Here is a 23,427-nt window from a genome sequence, read left to right on the forward strand (position 1 = left end):
TCTGAAAATACATGATCGGAGGAGAGAGAAAGAAAAAAAGAATAAAGCATGCCGACAAGATCTGGAAAACCTCAAAGAGGAAAATCTAGGAGTTACTGCACTTAAAGAGGAGGTAGAAAGAGAGGGGTAGAAAGCTTATTCCAGGGGTTTATTACAGAGAACTTCCTAACCTAGAGAAAGATATCAAAATCCAAGTATAAGAAGGTTATATAACACCAAGCAGATTTAACCCAAAGAAGACTACCTCAAGGCATTTAATATTCAAACTCTCAAAGGTTAAGGGTAAAGAAAGGATCCCAAAAACATCAAGAGGAAAGAAACAAATAACATACAACGGAGCTCCAATATGTCTGGCAGCAGACTTTTCAGTGGCAACCTCACAGGCCAGGAGATAGTGGCGTGACATATTTAAAATGCTTAAGACAAAAAACTTTCACACTAGAATAGTATATCTGGTGAAAATAATCCTTCAATCATAAAGGAGAAATAAAGACTCCCCCAGACAAACAAAAGCTGAGAAATTTCAACACCAAATCTGTCCTACAAGAAATGCTAAAGGAAGTTCTTCAATCTGAAAGAAAAAGATTATGAGCAAGAAGAAATCATCTGAAGGAATAAAACTCATGGCTGATAGTAAGAGTACAAAGAAAAACACAGAATATTATAATACTGTAATTGTGGTATGTAAAGACAACAATCTTAAGTAGAAAGACGAAAATATGAAGTAATAAAAAATACAACAACTTTTCAAGACACGCACCATATAATAAGATATACATACAAAAAACAAAATGTTAGAAAGCGGGGAGATGAAATTAAAATATACAGTTTTTAATAGTTCTCATTTTGCTTGTTTGTTAAGGCAAACAGTGTGAACTTGTTATCAGTTTAAAATAATAGGTTCTAAGATATTATTTGCAAGTCTCATGGTAACCTCAAACCTAAAAACATACACCAGATAAACAAAAAATAAAAAGCAATAAATTCAAACATACCACCAGCGAAAATCACCTTCACTAAAAGGAAGACGAAAAGTAAGAAAAAAAAGAAAAGAGGACCACAAAACCACAAAACAAATAACAAAATGGCAGGAGTAAGTCTTAACTTATCAATAATAATGTATGATGTAAATGGACTAAACTCTCCCATCAGAAGACATAGTGACTAAATGCTTAAAAAAAAAAAAAAAGACCAATGATCTGTGGCCTATACGAAACATACTTCACATATAAAGACACACAAATACTGAAAATAAAGGGAGGGGGAAAAGACAATCCATGCAAGTAGAAACCAAACAAAAGGAGCAGGAGTGCCTATACCTATGTCAGACAAAATAGGTTTCAAGACCAAAACTAGAAGAGAAAAAGAAGATCATTATATAATGATAAAATAGTTAATTCAACAGGAGAATCTAATAATTGTAAATACATATGTACCCAACACTGGAATACCCAGATACATAAATAAAATATTATTAGAGCTAAAGAGAAAGAGAGAGAGAAGAAAGAAAGAGAGAGAGAGAGAGAGACAGAGAGAAAGAGAGACCGACCAATACGATAAGAGCTGGAGACTTCAACACCCCAATTTCAGCATTGGACAGATCATCCAGAGAGAAAATTAACAAAGAAACATTGGATTTAATCTGTGCTACAGATCAAATGGACCTAATGGATATACACAGAACACTTCATCCAATAGCTGCAAAATACACATTCTTCTCCTTAGCACATGGATCATTCTAAAAAATAAACCATATCTTAGGCCAAAAAACAAATCTTAAAACTTTCAAAATAATAGTAAGCATTTTCTCTGACCACAAAATGGAATAAAACTAGAAATCAATAATAAAAGAAACTTAAACACAGGAAATTAAACAATGTCTTCTTGAATGATGAGTAGGTCAAGGAAGAAATTAAGAAGGAAATTGAAAAATTTCTTGAAACAAATGATAATGGAAACATAAACCTATGGGATGCAGGCAAAAGCAGTACTAAGAGGGAATTTTATAGCTATAAGTGTCTACAATCAAAAGAAGAACAAGTTCAAATAAACTACATGTTGATGCATCTTAAAGAACCAGAAAAGCAAGGGCAAACCAAACCTAAAGTGGAAGGAAAGAAATAAAGATCAGAGTAGAAATAAATGAAATTGAAATAAAGAAAACAATACAAAATATCAATAAATGAAAAGCTGGTTTTTTTGAAGATAAATAAATTGACAAACCTTTAGCCAGGCTAACAAAAAAAGAGAATAATCAAATAAATAAAATAAGAGATGAAAAGGACATTACAACCAACACCACAGAAATTCAAAGAATCACTAGAGGCTACTATGACCAACTACCTACCAATAAATTGGAAAATTAGAAGAAATGGATAATTTCCTAGACACATAGACTCATACAACTTATCCATATTGAATGATAAAGAAATCCCAAACTTGAAAAGACTAATAACAAGTAATGAGATCAAAGCCATAATACATTCTTCTAGCAAAGAAAAGCCTGGAACCTGATGGTTTCACAGATGAATTCTACCAAATATACTAATACGAATGCCACTGAAACTATTCCGGAAAATAGAGGAGATGGGAATACTTCCAAACTCATTCTTCAGGGCCAGTATTACCCTGATACCAAAACCAAATAAAGACACATCAAAAAAAGAAAAGTATAGGCCAATATCCCTGAGGAACACTGATGCAAAAGTCCTCAACAAAATACTAACAAATTGAATTCAACAACACATTAAGAAAATCATTCATCATAATCAAGCGGGATTTACCCCAGGGATGCAAGGATGGCTCAACATATGCAAATCAATCAATGTGATACATCATATCAACAGGATGAAAAAAACTAAAAGCCTTTCCTCTCAGATCTGGAACAAGACAAAGATGCCTACTTTCACCACTGTTAAGAGTATTAGAAGTCCTAACCAGAGCAATCAGACAAGAAAAGGCAATAAAGGGCACCCAAATTGGAAAGGAAGAAGTCAAATTATCCTTGTTTGCAGATGATATGATCTTATATTAGGAAAATCCTAAAGATTCACCCAAAAACTATTAAAACTGATAAACAGATTCAGTAAATTTGCAGGATACAAGATCGGCATACTAAAATCAGCAGCATTTCTATATGCCAACAATGGCATTTCTATATGTGAACAATCTGAAAAAGAAGTCAAAAAAGTAATCCAATTTATAGTAGCCAAAAATAAAATTAAATACATAGAATTAACCGAAGAAGTGAAAGATCTCTACAATGAAAACTATTTAACATTGGTAAAAGAAATCAAAAAGGACACAAGAAAATGAAAAGATACTCCATGTTCAAAGATTGTAAGAATTAATATTATTAAAATGTCCATACTACCCAAGCAATCTACAGATTCAATATAATCCCTCTCAAAACAGCAATGACATTCTTTATAGAAATAGAAAAAAAATTCTAAAATTTATATAGAACCACAAAAGACCTAGACTAGCCCCAAACTCATCCTGAGCAAAGAAGAACAAAACTGGAGGAATCACCTTAACTGACTTCAAATTACACTACAGAGCTACAGTAACCAAACAGCACAGAACTGGCATAACAGACACATAGACATAGAACAGGATAGAGAACCCAGAAACAAATCCATACATCTACGGTGAACTCATTTTTGACAAAGATGTCAAGAACATACACTGGGGAAAGGACAGTCTCTTCAATAAACGGTCCTGGGAAAATGATATCCATATGCAGAAGAATGAAACTAGACTCATATATCTCACCATATACAAAAATAAAATCAAAATGGATAAATGTATTAAAGACTTAAATCGAAGATCTCAAACTATGAAACTACTAAAAGAAAAAAATTGGAGAAACTTACCAGGACTTTGGAGTGGGCAAAGATTTCTTGAGTAATACCCCATAAGCGCAGGCAACCAAAGAGAAAACGGACATATAGGATCACATCGAGTCAAAAAGTTCCTTGCACAACAAAGGAAACAATCAGCAAAGTGAAAAGATAACCCACAAAATGAGAGAAAATGTTTGCAAACTGTCCATCTGACAAGGGATTTATAACCAGAATATATAAGGAGCTCAAATAACTCTAAAGAAAGACTAATTTTAAAATGGCCAAAAGATCTGACTAGACATCTCTCAAAAGAAGACATACAAACAGCAACAGGTACAAAAAAAGGTACATAACATCACTCATCATCAGAGAAATGGAAATAAAAACTACAATGAGGTATCATCTCACCCCTGTTAAAATGGCTTTTATCCAAAAGACAGGCAACAGCAAATGCTGGCAAGGATACGGAGAAAAGGAAACCCTTGTACGTCGCAGGTGGGAATGTAAATTAGTACAACCACTATGGAGAACGGTTGGGAGGTTCCTCAGAAAACTAAAAATAGAGCTACCACATGATCTAGCAACCCCACTGCAGATATATACTACCTAAAAGAAAGCAAATCAATATATCAAATAGATACCTGCACTCCCGTGTTTATTGCAGCACTACTCGCAATAGCCAAGGTTTGGAAGCAACCTAAGTGTCTATCAGCAGATGAATGAACAAAGAAAATGTGGTACACATACACAATGGAATACTATTCAATCTTAAAAAAGAATAAGATCTTGGCCGGGCCCAGTGGCTCACACCTGTAATCCCAGCACTTTGGGAAGCTGAGGTGGGTGGATCACCTGAGGTCAGGAGTTTGAGACCAGCCTGGCCAACACGGTGAAACCCTGTCTCTATCAAAAATATAAAAATTAGCTAGGCATGGTGGTGGGCACCTGTAATCCCAGCTACTCAGGAGGCTGAGGCAGAACTGCTTGAACCCAGGAGACAGAGGTTGTAGTGAGCCAACACAGTGCCGCTGCACTCCAGCCTGGGCAACAGAGTGAGACTCCATCTCAAAAAAAAAAAAGAATAAGATCTTGTTATTTGCAACAACATGGATGAAACTGGAGGTCATTATGTTAATAAGCCAGGCACAGAAAGGCAAACATCATATGTTTTCACTAATCTGGGGAAGCTAAAAATTAAGACAACTGAACCATTGGAAATAGAAGTAAGTAGAATGATGGTTACCAGAGAGTTGAGGGGGAAGTGGGGATGGTTAATGGGTACAAAAATGTAGTTATAAGGAATAAGATCTAGTAGTTGATAGCACAACATGGTGACTACAGTCAATAATAATTTAATCATACATTTAAAGATAACTAAAGAGTATAATCAGATCGTCTGTAACACAAGGGATAAAGACTTGAGGTGATGGATACCCCATTTACCCTGATGTGATTATTATACACTGTGTGCCTATATCAAAATATCCCATATACTCCATAAATGTAAGTATCTATAAGGTACCCACAAAAATTCAAAATAAAACATTTTTAAAAAGAGAGAAATAGCCATGTAAAAATATAACCAATATTAATTGAGTAATATAAAATATCCTACAAAATAGGAAACAGACACTTGGAAATACTGGGGTAGAGAAAGCAAGGGATGTTTCAAAAGTGTAGCATCACATGGTATTATGATGATATTATGCCAGCCTCAGGTTAATAAAACCAGGGGCTTCCAAACTATGAAGGAACACAATCAACCTGTATTAACCAAAAGGCTGAAGGAATAGCCCAGTCTGGTTGACTAATTTTACTTCTGAAGCCTTTTTGTTTCAAACATCTGCTATTGCAAACCATTTTAAAATATATTAAAGTATACTTCCTTGCTTTAGTAAGTACAATATAGTGAACATAATTAAATCTCCCACCGTCGACCATGGGTCTCACCATATATTAGGATAAGCATTGCTGTGAACATTATTTCTCACAGGACCCAAACAAAGATGTGAACATTTGGGTTATATATGTATACAAACTGACCCTAGGCTATTAATTCTTTGGAAACTCCTCTTTTTTCAACCACAACTATTTAAAATCAATTTTTAAAGGGAAGAAAAAGAGCTTATTTTCCTATAAGTCAAGGGCAGGAAAAATAAACCTGGTTATCTGCACTTTTACTATATCATTGGAGATTTTCGAAATTAATAGGTATTCTTGAAAAATCTGTTCCATTTTCAACAGTTAAGGCAATGAGTATCCAAGAGCAAAGCCTGGGGACAAGAAAAGTAAAATCCAATTCCTATGTGAACAAGAAAATAGTACTGAAGAAAGCTGCTCAGTATCCAGGTAATTACTAAGCATGTCTTATGTACTAAGAACCCTGGCTAAGCACTATGGCTACAGCAAGCCTTCACTTCCTGTGCTTCCATTTCTTCATCTGCAAAATGAGGAGATAGGACATATATGCCTCTCCCTTTATATACAAAAGTTCTCATACTGTGATTTATTAAGAGCAAAATGATATTACTGAACCATCAACTGTGTGTTTGGGTGGTGAGAGGGTGGTAGGAGGAGGAAGGGATATCTAACTCTCCAAGGAAAGTAAAAATTTGGATGCCCTAATTCCTAAGAAAACTATTCTCTGCAGTTAACTTAGGAATGTTGGCTAGTTATTTTACTCCTCTTTTTATTGCTTTGGGCAGAACACTGAGTGACTAACAAATCCATGACTGAGCTATATGTTAAAATGCTGTGCGGTTTAATATTAAATGCCCCCCCTCCCAAAAAAAAGAAAGTGAAGAATCCATGGAAGCTTCTGTTTCCTTTTAGTTTTCTTTGAAGTCTTATCCTAAATGACAAATTGCATCAGCTATTGCAGTTTGATACAAAGAGTACTGAAGTGAGGACCAGTAGAGTTAGATTTGGGTTCTAGGCTTGATGGTAGTGAACTATACACAAATCACCTGCTTATTCACAAAATATTGCCTTCTGTTGTTAATCAAGAATGTTATGACAGATACAACACATTTCCTTTTAAAATAAAAGTGGCATGCCAATAGTTCAGGAGAATGCAATGGTTATAATGTATTTTGATTGTGAAAAGGCATCTCACCAAGTACTGAATACAAACATTAAAACAAGCTATGTAGTCAAGTAAATTCTTAACTCTAAACAGCAAGTTTTGAGTAATGAATCAACAGGCACACTGGAAAGATGAACTGAAATAAGAATATATTTAACTGTGGATCCAAATGAAGGGCCTGGATCATTCTTTAAAATTGTTGCTATATACATGTAATACATTTCTGGCATTCAGTTTCGATGTATTATTTCCCTGTGTGGAATAACTGATCCACTGCGTTTTCCTCTTATGTTTCAAAAGGAAAAATGTAAATCCTGGCAATAAAGTGGGGGGAGGGGGAGGGGAGCCATGTAAGTATGGGGAAGGAGAGGCCTGATTTAAGCCGTTTATGTTCTTGAAAAGGAACTAAGGGCTTGAGCTGACTTTGAGCTCCACATGAGTCAACAGTGTGACATGACTGCCAAAAAAACTAATGTAATCTTAGCCACCAATAACAGAAGTGGCATGTACAGAATCATGGAGTTACAGCTTTACTGTAGCCTCTGCATCCTCTGCTGGGCCCCAGACATCTAGAATGATAGGCTCAGTCCTGAAAGTACCCTATTTAAGAGTGATAGTGACAAACCAGCAATTCCAGGAAGGGGAGTGACCAGAATAGCGAAGAACCTAGAAAACAAGTCCTGAAGACTGCAGGAAGTAGGACTATTTAGGCTGGGAAAGCTAAGTCTTGATGGAGAGATTATATTAAATATGTGATGAGCTGCTCAGTGACAGAAGAGTTCCGACCTAAGAGGACACAAACCAAAGCAGATACAAACAGTACCCAACACAGAACAGGCTGCGACAGCACTAGGTATGTTCAGGCAATGCAACTGTCAAGTCTGACTACACATTAGAAACACCTGGGAATAGTTTTAAAACTATCAATGCCCAGGCCCCATCCCCAAGCAATTAAATTAAGATCTCTCGGGAAAGGCCTGGGCAATGGGAGGAATTAAAAACTTCCCTGGGGGTTCTAATATGCAGCTACATTTGAGAATGACCAAGGTAAAGACAGGCAATCCTTGGAGATAATATGGGTTCAGTTCCAGACCACCATAATAAAGCGAGTATCACAATAAGGCAAGTCACACCAACTTTTTGGTTTCCCAGTGCATACAAAAATTAGATTTACACGATACTGTACTATATTAAGTACGCAAATAATATTATTACAAAAAAAAAAAAGAAGTATGTACTAAATTTTAAAATATCTTATATTTTAAAAATACTAGTGATCATCTGAGCTTTCAGTAAGTCATACTCTTTGCTGCTGAGGGGCCTTGCCTCCATGTTGATGGCTGCTGACAGATCAAGGTGGTGGTTGCCGAATGTCAGGGTGGCTGTGGCAATTTCTTAAAATAAGATGACAAGGAGGCCAGGTGCGGTGGTTCACACCTGTAATCCCAGCACCTTGGAAGGCCGAGGTGGGTGGATCACGAGGTCAGGAGATCAAGACCATCCTGGCCAACATGGTGAAACCCTATCTCTACTAAAATTACAAAAATTAGCCAGGCATGGTGGTATGCACCTGTAATCCTAGCTACTCAGGAGGCTGAGGCAGGACAATCACCTGAACCTGGGATGTGGAGGTTGCACTGAGCTGAGATCCCACCACTGCACTCCGGCCTGGGTGACAGAGCGAGACTCCATCTCAAAAAAATAAATAAATAAAAAATAAGGTAACAAGGAAATTTAATGCATTGACTCTTCCTTTCACAAAAGATAGATCTGTATGTACCAGGAGATGTGGTTTGATAGCATTTTACACACTGTTTTCAAAACTGGAATCAGGCTGGGCACGGTGGCTCATGCCTATAATCCCAGCACTTTAGGAGGCTGAGGCGGGCGGATCACAATGTCAAGAGATCGAGACCATCCTGGCTAACAGGGTGAAACCCCGTCTCTACTAAAAATACAAAAAAATTAGCCGGGTGTGGTGGCAGGCACCTGTAGTCCTAGCTACTCGGGAGGCTGAGGCAGGAGAATGGCATGAACCTGGGAGGCAGAGATTGCAGTGAGCCGAGATCTCGCCACTGCACTCCAGCCTGGGCGATAGAGCAAGACTCCATTTCAAAAAACAAAAACAAGAAAACTGCAATCAATCCTCTTAAACCCCACCACTGCTTTATCAACGAAGTTTACATAAAGGTCTAAATCTTTTGTTGTCATTTCAACAATGTTCACAGCATCTTTATTAGAAGTAGATTCCATCTCAAAAACCAGTTTATTTGTTCATCCACAAGAAGCAACTCCTCCTCATCTGTTCAAGTATCCATTGTAACACTACAGCAATTCAGTCATATATTCAGGCTCCACTTCTAATTTCAGTTTTCCTGCTATTTCTACCACTTCTACAGTTATCCTTTCCACTGATAGCTTGAATCCCTCAATGTCATCCATGAGAGGTAGAATCAACTTCTTCCAAACTCCTGTTAATGTTGATATTTTCACCTCCTCCCAATGAATCACCAATATGTATTTTTTGAGACAAGTTCTCACTATGTTGCCCAGGCTGATGGTCTCAAACTCGTGGGCTCAAGTGATCCTCCTGCCTTGGCCTCCCAACTGCTGAGATTATAGGTGTGAGCCACCATGTCTGGCCAAATCACCAATATTCTTAATGGCATCGAGAATGGTGAATCTTTCCAGAAGGTCTTCAATGACTATGCCCAGATCCATCAGAGCAATCACTATAATCACTATTTATGGCAGCTGTAGCCTTATGAAATGTATTTCTTAAATAATAAGACTTCGAAGTCAAAATTACTACATGATCCATGGGCTACAGAATGAATGCTATGTTAGCAAGCATGAAAACATTAATCTCCTTGTACACCTCCATCAGAGCTCTTGTGTGACTAGGTACATAGTCAATGTGCAGTAACATTTTGAAAGGAATCATTTTTTCTGAGCAGTAGGTCTCAACAGTGGGCTTAAAATATTCAGTAAACCCTGCTGTGAACATACGTGCTGTCATCCAGGCTTGGCTGTTGCACTGATAAAGCTCAATCAAAACAGATTTAGCAGAATCCTTAAGGGTCCTGGTATTTTTGGAATGGTAAATGAGCAATGGCTTTATCTTATAAAATCACCAGCTGCATTAGCTGAGAGTCAGCCTGTCCTTTGAAGCTCTTTGAAGCTAAGCATTGACTTCTCTCTAGCTATGAAAATCCTATATAGCATCTTCCTCCAACCGAAGGCTATTTTGTCCACATTGAAAATATGTTGTTTAGTGTAGCTGCTTTCATCAATAGTCTTAGCTCCATCTTCTGGATAACTTGCTGTAGCTTCTCCATCAGCACTTGCTGCTTCCCCTTGTACTTTTATGTTATAGAGACAGTTTCTTTCCTTAAACCTCATGAACCAACCTCTGTCAGCTTCAAACTTTTCTTCTGCAGCTTTTTCATCTCTCTCAGGCTTCTTCAGAGGATTGAAGAGAGTTAGGGCCTTGCTCCGGATTAGTCTTTGGCTTAAGGGAGTGTTGTGGCTGGTTTGATCTATCCAGACCAAACTTTCTCCGTATCAACAATAAGACTGTTGCTTTCTTATCATTGTGTGTTCACTGGAGTAGTACTTTTAAGTTTCTTCAAGAACTTTTCCTTCGCATTCACAACTTGGCTAGCTGCTAGTGTAAGAGGCCTACCTTTTCGCCTCTCTCACCTTTCAACATGCCTTCCTCAATAAGCTTAATCATTTCTAGCTTTTCATTTAAAGTGGGAAACATGAGACCCTTTCACTTCAAAACTTAAAGGCCACTACAGGGTAATTGATTGGCCTAATTTCAATATTGTTGTGTCTGAGACAATTGGGAGGCCTGAGGGAGAAAAATGGGAACGGCCAGTGGATGGAGCAATCAGAACACACAACTTTTACCAATTCAGTTTGCAGTTTTGTATGGGTGCAGTTCGTGGTGCCCCAAAACAATTACAATAGTAACAACAAAGATCACTCGTCACAGATCACCATAGCAGATATGGTAATAATGAAAATATCTGAAACGTTACAAGAATGACCAAAATTTAACACAGAAACAGGAAGCGAGGGCATATCGCTGGGAAAACGGTGCTGATAGACTTGACACAGGGTTGCCACAGATCTTCAATTTGTAAAAAAAAATACAGTATCTGTGATGTGCAATAAAGTGAAGCACAGTAAAGCGAGGTACACATGGACAGTCAGGATGGTCACTTGTCTCTCTGTGGGGTAGAGGTGAGTCCTCCTCAGAGGCCTGTATTAGGTTTACTTCCCAGATTTCTTCTTCTCTAGAACTTCTAATATTTTTAACTTGTTAGGCCCAACATTATCCTCTATGATCATGAAGATTAACTCCTTTTTATAAATACTTGAAAAGACACGAAATTTAAATGGTGCACTCTCAAGAATTTATAATAGCTTGGGTTATAACAGCCAGCGTATTCTATTCATGAATAAAAGGTTTCAAAGATTTAAGCACTACTGTCTTTGTGGAAAAGAACAGTGCCAGCACCTTTGTATGTAAATTAATTTAAACAATTTAATTTTCCAAGTTTTGTAAAATAAATTTAAAACATACTAACATTCAAATGTTCTCCAGTATCTTCCATGATAAAACAATTGAAATCAAGTAGAAATTACTTTGTAGTTTGAATGGTCTCTACTACCAGTAGCACATCTAATGTACATGATAAAATGTTATATATTTTCCTACTTTAAACATTTCTAAAACTTTCTATAACAGAACAATCTGGCTTTTTAGTAACGAATATACAGTTCTCCATGCTTCCTTAGGTGTTGGTTAGATTCTTGTTCTTAATACTTTTCTCTGACTACTGAAAAAAAACATTTATAAAGATTTCTTAATTTCCTTTGAAAATATACATGTGTGTGTGTTCAAAAGGCTTCTGGCCTTAATATAGGTCAGGCATCAATGGTTATAGGCTATGCTTCTAAATTTTAGTGGCCCCTCCAGATTTTTCCACTTAGATATAACACACACCCTCTAAAAACTTTAAAACTTTCACTTTAGATTACAATAAATCATCACCCACTTCCTTTTACTTTTGCCATCTGTCAGTGCAAAAAGCTCCTAATGAATCTGAAGCTTCTTCTAGGCTACTCGGAGTCTCTCTCATTAATCTTTGTCATGTGGTTCATAAATAATGAGAGATGTATTAAAAATCATCATCTTGTTTACAGACAACCGCCACCAAAAGAGCCTGGAATAACACCGTGGATTTGACTAGATGTTTTCAGCCTGAACGAGCATTTCAGGAGTCCTGATGTGGGAACGAAGCATATATTTAACCTTTTTTACCATTAAGCTGGTTAACTGTGCTATGTTTCAAATAAGGATTACCCTTTCCATATCAAAACACTAGCTAGAATTACGACCTTATAGCCATCTAAGCAGTTGCTGGACGGGCAGTTTGCTCCACAGCCAACAGTCACCTTTCCATTTTCAAGCACATACCTCTCACAGAAATGTTTTCAGTGCGGCAGTCTACAGAGCTGGTTATAACACCGGCACGATGTGACAACAAAATTCAAGATGATTTTGCTCTTTCAGCCTGCCCCCCTCTGTTTTTTTTAAATTCTTTCCTCCTCCTTCATCCCCCAAAGGAAACCAAACCAACAATACTTCCACAAAACCAGCCTCAGAGTTATGAATATAATTCTTTCAGTGAAAGCAGACCAGCTTTATAGGGGAACAGCTTTCATGAGAAGCAGGAAGCTGATCTGAGCAGCAGAGAGCAGGGATGGGGCGGAGCAGAAAGGAACTGAGCTGGGGGAGAGAGCGAAGCACAGACAGTCCTGGCTGCTTCTAGTTACTTATTGACAGTTTCATCTAATAGCACAGATTTATAAACAGGGTGAGCATCCATCCTGCCATACCTTTCCTTCCTTTTACGAATCTCTGTCAATCTGGTAAACTACTACACAGGGGAAAGTAAGGCCTTACAGCCCCGCCAGAGCCCAGTTGCAGGGAAATGATGTAAGCTTCCCACCTCCCACCAGCCCCCGCTCTGCCAATCCACCTCTACTCTGACCTGTTAATATCCCCTTCCTCCCCCAGGGCCACTGCCTGGGGCCAGAGGGCCCCAGGCTTGCCTAGCTGTGTCCTGTTGTGGGGCAGAAAGTATCTGCCAGGGGGTAAGCAGTATTTTTGTTTTGAGAAAGTCTTCAATGAGAAAGTAAATGCTTTTCTATTTAAAAAATAATGCTGAATCACCAAAAGCTAATCAGCCCTCAAGAGAAATAGTATTAAATAGGATTGAGGTGAGGAATGCAATTTAGCAAAAGGCAGCAGAAGGTGTGATGTAACAAAGGTTATAATACTGGGAGTTAAGGGACATAGGTTCTACTTTTTCCCTACCACCTATGTGACTTCAGACAATTGGCGTAACCTCTCTAGTTTCATTTTCTGTAAAACTAAAGAATTAATATAAATTATATCTGCAGTCTCTTGTACTATTGTAATTTTACAAACTGACACTCAAAATAAATAAGCCAGGAGGCAGAAAGTAATCTTACTGTGGTCAATTGTTTGTTGTTTACTCAAAATTGCAAGCAGTTCCCTATATTAAGCTATTTTAGATATGCTTTGCCAAAGTACTAGTCAATGCGAGTAAGACTAGCGCAAGCTATAAAAGGGGCTAAGTTACAGGTAGTTCAAGTGTTAATCCTGATCTGGAAAACTTACAGAGAATTAGGATTGCAAAGACTCATGCTCAGGAAAAGACAATTTATAAACAGATGCATAGACACAATCAGGACCAAAGATCTAAGACATTACCCTAGACAGCATAAACAATTTACCTTGGCCAGCAGTGTTCTAAGTTTAAGGGACATATACACACACACAGCCTAGAAATTCTTATTAAAAAATTAAGATGCCAAAATACAGCAATGACTATCACAAAAGTCTTCAAACTCGGATAAGTGAACTTCTGGAAGCATATGATTTTCCAAAGGATACGCAGGCACACAGGTAGTAAATCAATTTCCATGTCAGCTTTTCCAAGTACCCTCTCCTAAAACTGAGCTGTCTGAGAATGCTCCAGGGGAACAGATTCCCCTATCTTACCTTCCCTTTCCCAAACCCCTCAGTCTCCCATTTTACAAAATCAAGGCACACAGCTCACCCATCATCAGCCTCTCACTCTGGGGCATTGTTTGGGGTAGCGAACCCAAAAAAAAAAAAAAAAAAAAAAAAGAATACCTCTGGCCAGGACACAAGGGGACAATAAGAAATACTGTTGGTGAAAAAGTGAATGGCCCTAATCAATCACTCTTCTTTTGCAACTCAGGTGGCTTTGCCAGTTCTTTGTTCAGAATAAAACTGGAGAAGGGACCTAATTGAGTTGTCAGCTGATAAATCACTAAATCATTAAAAATAATTTTAAATGATAAATCATTGAAAGAAATGAGTAACACTGCTATATAAGTACTCTCATTCTCTTCAACTTACGTAAACAAAATTTCAGAGTGTATATAGTAAAAAAGAATGAAAAATATGCTGAACTCTTTCCCCAATAATATTCATATATTAATTATGAATTAATTAGAAGAAAAACACCAATGATGCATAAAGACATAAATTTCTAGGAAAATTGTATTTTTATCTCTAATATTTTTCAAAGATTTGCAATTTACATGTGTATTTTGACCTACTGTGTTCTAATCATCACTCTAATGATACTTAAAAAAAAAAAAATCACCAGGAGCCGTATGGTCACAGAAAATTAACTTTTTTATCCAGAAATATGATAGGGTAATCAATAATAGATTTTTAAACATAACTATACATAAAGATAAAATGTGGAAAGAGTTTCAATTAACACAAAAATTTCACATAAAGAGTAGCTCATAAGTGGATAACAGAAAGTATTATAAAGTTATAGGCTTTGCTTAAGAAAAATATATTTAAGAATACAGCAATTTTACTCAGAAATGCCAATATTTACAATAAAATGGCAATTACACCATTAGCAAATGATTTAGACTTACGATGAAAAACTTCAAATGTCAATAAAGTAATCCATAGTTTTCAAAATTCTTTTACTGGAGTAAAAGTGTTTAAAGGCCACTGTACTGGTTTACTCTTCATCTATTCCACAACACAAAATACCTTTCAAGTGTCACTACAGAGTGAAAAAACTAACAAACCAACCAAAGAAAACAGCAATTTAGACCCTCAGGAAATGAGCCACTTTGATCAACTAAGTGTTCCAGATATTTGTGGTTATACTCGTTGAGTACCAAACAGTTTTGTTTTCTAATTTTAAACTAATCTAGATGAAAATGTTGTCAAAATGGGGAACTCTTTCCCAAGACGGACCACATTAACACGATTTAACCTTTATTAGTGTTTCCCAGGCAATGACCAGTAACATTAATCCCACTGAGCACTCACACATAATGCCCCCAAGACCCAGGAGGCTGCTCTGGTTTGGTTCTCTGCATCTCTGCCAGGAAATTGCAAGGTGTGGAATCTTATGAGCTGGGTTCAATTCCTGGCTTAGCTTATCTCACATAAGCTGCTAGCCCCTGAGAGAGGCACTGAAATTCTCTGGGTCCCAACTTTCTTCCCCATAAAAAGTTGTTAATACCATTACTTTCTTAAACTATCTCACAAAACTGACATGAGTGCAAAGATGTGAATACACTTTTTAGTTAAAGATTCCATATCAAGAAAACTTACTATGTTATGGATATTTTCCCCCTTTTGGTAAGGCTCCTCCTATCACTTCTCAACACTGAATGACTGCATGAAGTCCCTACCCCGGTTCCTGCCCCCAACCTCTGCATTCTAACTGCAGTAGGCATGGAAATCAGCCAAAAAAATTAATTAGATCTGTTTAATTCTAATAAAAATAGATTGAGTAAGAGATGAGTGTGCTGTCTATAAAATACAGCTGACCCTTAAACAACATAGGTTTAAACTATGTGATTCCACTTATGCACAGATTCTTTTCAAAAAAATATATTGGAAAACTATTTGGAGATTTGCGACAATTTGTGAAAACTCACAGACGAACTGCAAAGCCTAGAAATATCAAAAAAATTACGACAAAATTAGGTATGTCACAAGTGCACAAAACATATGTAGATACTAGTCTAATTATATGTTAACCAACTATTTATGTTGCTGGTAAGGCTTCCAGTCAACAGTAGGCTATTTAAGTTTTGGCGGAATCAAAAGTTCCACACAGATTTTTGTGCAGGGGTCAGCATGTTAAACCCCGTGTTGTTCAAAAGTAAGCTTTACATGAAATTTGTGAAATTTATTTTTAGAGATCATATGCATTTTGGACCACTGATAGTGATTGCTGAGTAAGGTATAGAACAATTTAACTATACGTGTTCCATACAAAACTTCAGTCTGCTCTGACATAACAAAAGAGTCACAGAAAGGAGAGGCCTAATATATTTTTAATCTGTGATCCTCATTCATTTTAGCGTCAAATCCATCTCCCTCTCAACCACTCACACAAGTCCGTACTGCTATACTTTTATTAGTTATTTCCGCACTAAATGTTTTTGCTTATTAATGTGTTTGACAGTCTGAAGCTTCAGTTTCCAAGTTCTTGGTTCACCCTGTCTGAAACCTCAGGTTCATTCCCAGAAGCATGAAATAAACCTTTCACTTTCAAGAAGTAGCAAATAAAATTCAAGTAACATCAGAGGGGAGGTATTCTGTTTTTTAAAATGCCCATATGGTAAGCTAGGCCCCTTATTCTCTTCCATAAATTATTATAAGGTTACTATTATATTCTCACTCGATCCTCTCTGCAACTCTGCCATTATTCCCAGGTTAATGATTTGAATCTGAACCTCGTATGTATTTAAGTGACTTGCTCAAGGTCACAAAGGCAGCAGATGAAAGCCAAAACTAGAACTCAAGCCTCCAGATGGATGGTCCAGCCCAGTTCCCTAGTAAACATGCTTGCCCCACTGAAACAGCTCTGTTAGGATAAACACAGACTCTGCCGCAAGGAACGGCAGCAGCATTCCTGCTCTGTTCTATGATTCCCGTGGGGCATCGAGTTTTAAAGAGCAGACATTCTGGAGTGACACGGATGTGGGTTTGAATCCAGACAACGTAACTGTGAGCAAATTATTTAACTTTTCTAAGTCTCAATTTCCTCATCTGTAAAAGGTAATAACAGCAACTTTGAGGGATCAAAAAAGACAGTATCCTTAGTACATGCCAGTTAGCAACTTGAGTTTACCAAATAATAATTTTTTTTTCTTCAGGCAGGGGACAGTGGCAAAAATTTAAAAATAAGAACATAACATTTTAAAGCTATTATTATATGACATGTGTTAATTCATTTAAATCTCCCAACAGTCCTATGATGTGGTAAATACTATTCTTTTCATTCCTGTCTCACTGGTGAGGAAAGACCTTGTCTAGGAGAGGTAAGGCAATTCGCCTAGGGTCACAGAAATAAGAAATGAAAGAGCTAGCATTGAAGCTAAGCAGCCTGACTCTAGGGCTCGTAGTCAGAAATACGGCCTCTCTGGAAATGATATAATTACAGCACTGCCTTTATTCCCACCACCACCACCATCATTGTCATCTCTGCTGTCATCACCGACCCTGTCTATAGTTAGGCTAGAGGGGCTAGGTCTATGAAGCACCCCAGTGGTGATGAGACATAAAGAGACGAGAACTTGACTAAGTGAGACTGACAGGAGTAAGGGCTTCAGGGAAGAAGTCACCAAAGAAGCTGGTCCCCGGAAAAGAATAATGTGCAGCGGAATGGACGAACTAAATGGAGGCCTGCAACTGTGAACATGAAAAAATATCAGCTACTTGAAACAGGGAGGAAAGGGAAACAGCTCAAGAAAGATGAATTTGCATATAAAAAAATTTATCCGATGCCTAAAATAATACTAAAAGAAAAATAGCAAATACCTGGTCTGTGATACAACTTGGGGTCTAATCCTTGTCTATTAACTAACTGCTATCTGACTCTAAGAGAAAAATGTGATCATTTTAATCACCCCTCATTGACGACCTGATACAAGCACAAAGAAAAGCATTTGCCTCTGAAATATCAGAGCCCAGCAAAACCTCCCTCTCAACCACTGAACTGCAATTCTATTTCTACGGCAAATCTTAAATCATATGTGCATGCAATGTTATTTCTGGGTTCCTCTGAATAACTGTGTTTTGGGCCTTTAATCCACATTACTTTCCTCTACAACTTCTGTCTAAAACTAAAGCCTGTTTTTTTTGTTTTTGTTTTTGTTTTTTGGCGGGAGGGTTGTTTGTTTTGTTTTGTTTTCCACTTACAGGGACTGAGGGAAATCACAGTTTGCCCACTTCCTTTGGGCAGAAATAGGTTGCATCCTATGTACTTCCAAACACTCTGCATACCCACTTAGGGAGCAGATGACTCCCATCTGTGACTATAGATCTGGTTTCCCCAATATCCTCTACGATCCCCCAGAAGACCCATGTCTTGTTCATCTCTACAACCGCGGCACCTAGTATGCTGTGCTGCACTCAATAAATGTTGGAAGAAAAACTATTTGAAAGTTTTCAAGTCTGTTTTCTGAATTCTTCAAGGTTTCCGTTGCCACTCTGGAAGTCTATCTCCTTAGACAGTAATAATCTTGGATCACCAAAATTGATTAGGATTTAGTGGATGAGTGATTACTCTGGCATGGCACTTGGTTGGGAAAATAAAAAGGAAGCTTCCCTTGGGTTGATGTTTCAGTATCCATTTTGGTGAACAAACAGTCAGTATTCAGTTTTCAAACAAAAGATATGCCTTAGGGTCATGATCACTTAAAATTTATTACCTAGCTCAAAGGGCTTTGTTTATCCCATAATATCTAGCAAAGTGCCTAGCACAAGGTCAGTGTCAGATAAACACTTTTATATTGGTTGATTAATTGACTGTTGCTATTAAAACTGCCACAGGCCAAATGCAGACAATCCTTGAACTCCCAACGAGGGTGTTAAGAGATTTAGCAAAACACCAGTAAGACTTTAAGATCAGATAATTTGCTTTTTAGCAGTGCAAAGTTTAAATTATACATACTCAGAGACAATTTTGAAAACCTTAAAAAAAAATCATAGTTCTTTATTTCTGTATAGGGTCCTTGAAAAACATAGAGCTAAACGAGCATTTGACCTTGATCTAAAAAAACCACTCTCCCACAAGATAAGCTGCACAACTTAACAGAAACTGTTGGCCCTTAAGACATGTGTGGAGTTGGGAGGTTCAGGATCCAGGATCACTTATTATAATATTCCCGAAACTCCCCAAATTCTATTACTATTTTGATGAATCTAAATATATTTATTTGAAACATCTGAAAAAGTTACCTCGGCATTCCTAAATATTACAAGTGCCCCTTTTATCAGTAAAACATGACCTCATACATACTGGTAAACACAGCAATATCAATACATAAATACATTTTAAATTTAAACTTTAGGTTCTATGTAAAAATCTACTTTTAAAAGTTTCACATTTCCCTAAAATGTCCTTGTATTACTGGACTCCAATAGACGTTTAAGATTGAGCATTCTGTTCAATACTAAGGCTGCTAAAATCGGTAATCTCACAAAGAACATACAGTCATCTTAATATACCTTTTTTTTTTTTTTTTTTTTTTGAGGCAGGGTCTCGTTCTATCACCTAGACTGGAGTGCACTGGTGCAATCTCGGCTCACTGCAAACCTTCACACCCCAGGCTCAAGTGTCAATCCTCCCACCTGAGTAGCTGGAACCACACGTGCACACCACCAAACCCGGCTATTTAAAACACCATTTTGAACCCAAAACATTAAGAAAAATAAAGGAACAGTAAGTAGATTACATTTTGTAAACAGACAAGCTTACAAGTTTTCCTGGATATGAAAGTCACACTAAACTGGGAGACAATTAACTTCTTGATGGGGTTAATCTCTAATATGAAATCACAGTCATAGCTAACTAGAAATTATATATACAATGCCAAAAATATTCAAAAATAACAATTTTCGCACCATAAGGATTACAAAGGCTAACCAGCATAAAGACACTGGCAAGTTTCAGAATCTCCTCACCACGTAATTTCAAATATCTTCCCTTTACTTCCACGAAATTGTACTAAGAACATTTCAATCACCTATAATACTCTGCCTCAAGAAAACATTTCAGTGTGGGGTTTGGACCTTCCTTTTAAAAGTGTTTAGTAGATGTAACATTTACTGGCTGGGCAGCTCATGCCTATAATACTAGCACTTGGGAGGCCAAGGTGGGAGGACTGCTTAAGCCCAGGAGTTCAAGACCCGCCTGGGCAACAAAGCAAGACTTCATCTGTACAAAAAATACAAAAATTAGCCAGGCATACTCGTGCATGCCTGTGGTCCTAGCTACTCGGGAGGGTGAGGCAGGAGGATCACTTGAGCCAGGGAGATTGAGGCTGCAGTGAGCCCTGATAGCGTGACCGTACTCTAGCATGAGTCAGAGTGAGACGTGTCTCAAAAAATAAAATAAAATAACACAACATAAATATCTCCCCCTTTCCTTTTTAACCTCTTTTAGCAGTTTACTGACTGTTTATAGATCTTAAACCAAGTCTTTATAAGCTTTTTTTAATGGACTTACATTCCTCCCCTGAATTCTCCAACCATGCTTTTGACCCATTTTACTCTTAGTTTGTAAGTTTTATAACTTTCTTCACTGTCCTATGAAAAATGAAGAATGTTAAGGAGCTTATTGGAAAACTAAGTTTGCTTTTTTCTTCAGATGGGCATTACAGTTAAAAAAAAAAATCCTTAAAAAGGTCTTCTTTAGAACTGAAAGCACCAATAAGAGATATTAACCTTGAAAAAGAATGATGTGTTTCTCTGCTTAATATATTATTCTATACATGCTTTATATATTATTCTATACTTAAGACTGGGGGAAAAAGAAATCTATCCAGAATGGCATTAACCTTTAGGAAACTGGCCAAATTGCAAGGGTGGGTAATGCCTGGAAGCTGGAGGTATTTCAAGTTGTGTTAGGGAAGCAAAGTCATGAAAGGTCAGTAACTAAGTTTCCGGCAATACTGCAGCAGGCAAACTGACTTTGCAGCAGGCAAACTGACTTCCACTGGGACCACCTGCAACTTGTGCTGCCACTGTTGAGTGGAACCCTGACTCCATACTCCAAAGCAGCTTAATTCCTACTATCTGTCCCCAACCCAAGTGCTGGGCACAGCTCACTGCTATCGCTGTTGAAAATGGAGTACGTAACAAGTAAATAAGCTCCAAGATGTAACAGAGAGGAACAAGCAGCCCAACTCACTGAAAGAAAAGGGACCGATCTATGTAGGTAGGAGGTGCTCTGATGGTGCTCAAACTTTAAAGCAATTTAAAGAAATAAGAGAGGAATGGGTAAAATAAGAGAAGTGGAGACTCAGAAAACTGATGTGAGATAGATGTGTATAGTTCTCACTCATACCTGGGAGCTAAACAAGATCTTACAGAGGTAGAGAGTAGAACAGTAGATACCAGAGACTGAGAAGGGTAGGCAAGTGGAAGAGAGGTTGATTAATGGGTACAAAACTACATTTTAGAAGGAGTAAGTTCTAGGGTTCGCAAGCACAGTAGGGTGACTATACTTATCAACAGTTTACTGTGTATTTCAAAATACATAGAAGATTTGCAATGTTCTTTACACAAAGAAATGATAAATGTTTGAGGTGATATCCCAACTATGCTGATTTGATCATTACACACTGTATGGGTGCATCGAAATATTACAAATACCCCATAAATATGTACAATTACTACATATCAATAAAAAATAGATGTGCATATATAAATACATATAAATTTCTGCTTAACCATGTTAAAAAATGCACATAGGTAATAATTTTATAAAATCTTTATACTTAAAGTGGTACAACCCTACCGACAAAGGTCCCACACAATGATTATTTATAAAAATATTTTCAGAGATGTTTATAAAAGTTCACTTTAAGGGAAATACTTCATATTTGAAACTGTAAAACTATGTTACACATGTGATGCCACGTATTCTTGGGGTAAAAAAAATGAAAGACTTAAGATCTATAAAAAAAATGGAAGTACCATATTAGACCCTAAAATGATAGAAAGCAATAAAATAAAAACATAAACAACTAATCAGAATTCATAGAGCATGAAATCTCTAGCCAACTATGAAAATCACACTTTAAAACAAATTTTGTTTTGCTAGATCTTGCTCTTTCTCTAAATACATCTGTGTGACTTTTTTGTGATTAAGAAGGCCAAAATACTCAAAACAGGCATGGAAAAATTCGGAGCTTTTTCTGTACTTGAGTAATAGTCAGGTTTAACTGCCCTCTTTGGTATCTTCCCAGAGACAATGAAGAGTCTGATTTCGCTTCTGAAACTGAAAAAGAACTCTGTGGCACTGCTCAAAAACCAAGTCAAGACTTGGGCTTTCATGCTTCCTTTGGTGGAACTTCTTCAAACAGTGCCAACTACAATCATTTGATCACTTAAACCGGTGCTGCTAAGTTGCAAGGAGTGGTCATTTCTTTGCTGTGTTTTTATTTTCAAGTAACCATCTGGACGACCAAATAACTTGATCAAAAAGGTAATTTGGAAGCAAGGGAAAGACTACTGGATTAGAAAGCAAAAACAGAAAAAGAGTTCAGAATTAGGATTAAACTGCTTAGACTTTAACTGTCCACTAATCATTTTCTTCTAATAGCTTTGTTTTCTCAGCTCTTTTATAAACTTTTGGAGGGTAAAGAACCAAATACACTTATTTATCGACCTTTGTAAGAACTTAAGATGATGGTCAAATAGTAGATGTTCAAAAGATATTTCCTCACTGAGTGTTATTAACAAGCTCAAGTAATACAATGAAACGGTTCCTCAATTTTTCCTCCACTAAAGTTAAGTTCACGTTAAAAAATGGGAGAACAGCATAAAATGATACCCAAAGATTCTAATGTGGTATGTAAAAAAGGTCAAATGGAAGGTTCATGGGGCAGGTTAAATGACAGAAATCTAAGTAGGTGTTACATATCCCCATTAATTTTCATAACACAGATGGTCTCTGGAGACATCATTTATGGTATTTCTCACCTAACTTGGGAGATTTAACTTCTTATATTCATGGGTGTTGATTAGTAGACTAAATATGTAATTTTAAAATTAAATAAATATTGCCTATAATCACATCACTATTGATATTTTTGATTCCCAGTCTTTTTTCTTTATAACCCTGGCACATAAAGAGGCACACTGCCTTTAAATCATGTTATATGTTCAATTTTTACTCCCTTCTTTTTTATTCCATTATTTCGGTTTTAGGAAAAATAGCATAAGCATTTCCCCCATGTTACTAAAAACATCAATGAACAGAATCTTAATGGTCAAAGTAGGTATTTTTTAACTGGAAATGGGAAACTCAGGCACACAGGAGTTAAGCAGCTTAAACAAAGTTACCCGGTTTATAGGTGGCAAAC

At 37.1% G+C, this 23,427-nt stretch overlaps 1 protein-coding gene across 23 annotated transcripts in view; it reads right to left on the reverse strand.

Moving 5' to 3' along the window:
* Positions 1-23,427, reverse strand: part of BBX (BBX high mobility group box domain containing) — a 279,823-nt gene that overhangs the window by 194,754 nt on the left and 61,642 nt on the right. The window contains exon 1 of one of the 23 annotated variants that reach the window (XM_077993962.1): positions 12,422-12,689. The exons of the other annotated variants lie outside the window; for them this stretch is intronic. The gene's annotated coding sequence lies outside the window, so the exon portion shown is untranslated. Of the gene's footprint in view, positions 1-12,421; positions 12,690-23,427 lie in introns of those variants that run through there. 23 annotated transcript variants of the gene reach the window in all.

This window comes from Macaca mulatta, chromosome 2 (genome assembly GCF_049350105.2).
Source record: "Macaca mulatta isolate MMU2019108-1 chromosome 2, T2T-MMU8v2.0, whole genome shotgun sequence".
Taxonomy (NCBI): Eukaryota; Metazoa; Chordata; class Mammalia; order Primates; family Cercopithecidae; genus Macaca; species Macaca mulatta.